The 3096-nt window shown below is 43.3% G+C and overlaps 1 pseudogene; it reads right to left on the bottom strand.

Annotated features, from left to right (window-relative positions):
• Positions 1-812: 812 nt before the first annotated feature.
• On the bottom strand, positions 813-2393 carry LOC149749606 (transcription initiation factor TFIID subunit 12 pseudogene; annotated as a pseudogene).
• Positions 2394-3096: the final 703 nt, after the last annotated feature.

Genomic DNA, 3096 nt, shown 5'->3' with positions numbered 1-3096 from the left:
GAAAACATAGGCAGAACACTCTATGACATAAATCACAGCAAGATCCTTTTTGACCCACCTCCTAGGGAAATGGAACTAAAAACAAAAATAAACAAGTGGGAACTAATGAAACTTCAAAGCTTTTGCACAGTGAAGGAAACCATAAACAAGACCAAAAGACAACCCTCAGAATGGGAGAAAATATTTGCAAATGAAGCAGCTGACAAAAGATTAATCTCCAAAATTTATAAGCAGCTCATGCAGCTCAATAACAAAAAAACAAACAACCCAATCCAAAATTGGGCAGAAGACCTAAATAGACATTTCTCCAAAGAAGATATACAGATTGCCAACAAACACATGAAAGAATGCTCAACATCATTAATCATTAGAGAAATGCAAATCAAAAGTACAATGAGATTTCATCTCACACCAGTCAGAATGGCCATCTTAAAAAAATCTAGAAACAATAAATGCTGAGGAGGGTGTGGAGAAAAGGGAATACTCTTGCACTGCTGGTGGGAATGTGAATTGGTACAGTCACTATGGAGAACAGTATGGAGGTTCCTTAAAAAACTATAAATTGAACTACCATATGACCCAGCAGTCCCACTACTGGGCATATACCCTGAGAAAACCATAATTCAAAAAGAGTCACGTACCAAAATGTTCATTGCAGCTCTATTTACAATAGCCCAGAGTGGAAACAACCTAAGTGCCCATCATTGGACGAATGGATAAAGAAGATGTGGCACATATATACAATGGAATATTACTCAGCCATAAAAAGAAATGAAATTGAGCTATTTGTAATGAGGTGGATAGACCTAGAGTCTGTAATACAGAGTGAAGTAAGTCAGAAAGAGAAAGACAAATACCGTATGCTAACACATATATATGGAATTTAAGGGAAAAAAATGTCATGAGGAACCTAGGGGTAAGACAGGAATAAAGACACAGACCTACTAGAGAATGGACTTGAGGATATGGGGAGGGGGATGGGTGAGCTGTGACAAAGCGAGAGAGAGGCATGGACATATATACACTACCAAACGTAAGGTAGATAGCTAGTGGGAAGCAGCCGCATAGCACAGGGAGATCAGCTCGGTGCTTTGTGACTGCCTGGAGGGGTGGCATAGGGAGGGTGGAGGGAGGGAGATGCAAGAGGGAAGAGATATGGGAACATATGTATATGTATAACTGATTCACTTTGTTATAAAGCAGAAACTAACACACCATTGTAAAGCAATTATACCCCAATAAAGATGTTAAAAAAATATATATATATATATATATATATATGTTTCTCTGTAAAGCATTAAAAAAAAAATCCAAGGATGAGATAACTGAGGTCTCAGCTCAAGTATCTCCAAATACGTTGTTGTCCATTCCCTGACCTTTCCGTGTGTTATTTCTTGGTTGTTTTCCAGATCAATGCCATTCTCTGTGAGCTTCTGTGGTGCAAGCTTTTTTGTAGGGTTGGATTTCTTCAGAGCCAAACCCTGGGATCCACATGTTCCACTGGCGTTCTAGATGCAGCTGGACATCTTTCACCTCCAGGGTGCTGGACTTGCGATGCCAAGCAAGCTGGTAGGCTGCTGTCACCACGCTCTCGATAAAATTATCAGCAATCTGCAGTAGCATCTCCTCCACATCTTCATCCAATTGCTCATCAGGATCCACTTCTCTTACTAAGTCTTGTAACTTCTTCTTGGTCAATACCTGATTGTTTTCAGGGCTGAGACACTCTATCGTCCCAGTAGCGCCTGGGATCTTTACCACTGTAGGGCTATTGGCCATGGAGCCTTGGGGAGGGGTGCTAGCTGGTTCCGGTTTTAATGATGAGAAACTGGACAGGTTGACTGGGGCTGAGGGGCCAAACTGGTTCATAATCTAATGCCCTTTGGACTTCAGCTCATAGAGCTTATTGAGATCTTGTTTCGTTTTGGAGCTATGAGGACCAAGCCCAAAGGCAGCAGCGTCTATCTCCCCATGGTATGCAGAGACTGCCCCAGTGAAGCGCTCATCTCAGCGGCCAGTCCGACTGCTCGGCCCTCCCCAAGTAAGACATCTTTTTTTTTTTTTTTTTTTCTTTTGCAGTACGCGGGCCTCTCACTGTTGTGGCCTCTCTTGTTGCGGAGCACAGGCTCCGGACGCGCAGGCTCAGCTGCCATGGCTCACGGGCCCAGCCGTTCCACGGCATGTGGGATCTTCCCGGACCGGGGCAGGAACCCGTGTCCCCTGCATCGGTAGGAGGACTCTCAACTACTGCGCCACCAGGGAAACCCAAGACATCTTTTTAAGTGAAGAAAAGCAAGGAGCAGGAGAGTGTGAAAAGGAAGCAACTATTCATGTTAAAAGAAGGAAGTCAGAGCTCTGTGAAGGTGCCCATGCATAAATACATCAACACACACACACACACACACACACACTTCGATATGCAGAGAATATCATCTCTGGAAGGATCCACAAGAAATTGCCATCAGAGATAGCCTCAGGGAAGGGGAACTGGAGTGCTGGTGGGCAGGGTTGGAAGGGAGAATAAGTTTTCAATATATTTCCTGCTGTGCCATTTGAATTTGTGTTACCACGTCTTCACATTGCCTATTAAAAAGAAAAATAAAGAGTATTCCAAGGTCTGACTTTGGTTTAGAGTTCAAAAATGAAAACATTAAGATTTTATATTCCTTTTTTCCCTTTAGGCAAAAGCAGGGCCCTTCAATCTTTGTTACCTTTCGAACAAATAGGCTATAGTATTTTTAGACTTTCTCCCTGGAGTCCAAAGCTCACAGTGTTAAAGTAACCAGGGAAATAGAGAAGAGATGGAGTCCAGGTTCTGTGTCCTAAATGTGTTTCAGTCATGGAGAAACAAGCTTTTCTCCTAATACTGCTATTTATACCAGTAGGAGCATGCACTGAGGTAATTCCTTCTTTTCTGCTAGATTAAAGAAAGAGGGCCTGTTTTCTTTCTTTCTCTCTCTTTTGCAGAAGGATCTGTTGTTCTTTTGCTCAAAGTGAACATGCCGCGAGCGGGGGCTACTCTTCGTTGAGGTGCGCGCGCCTCCTACTACTGTGGCTTCTCTCGTGACGGAGCACAGTATCCAGGGGCGTGGGCTT

Source organism: Delphinapterus leucas, chromosome 3 (genome assembly GCF_059928025.1).
Source record: "Delphinapterus leucas isolate spDelLeu-1000000601 "Yukka" chromosome 3, BTC_Dleu_Yukka2, whole genome shotgun sequence".
NCBI lineage: Eukaryota > Metazoa > Chordata > Mammalia > Artiodactyla > Monodontidae > Delphinapterus > Delphinapterus leucas.
Note: the sequence above shows the minus strand (reverse complement) of the source record. Positions and strands in the feature narration are given on the sequence as shown.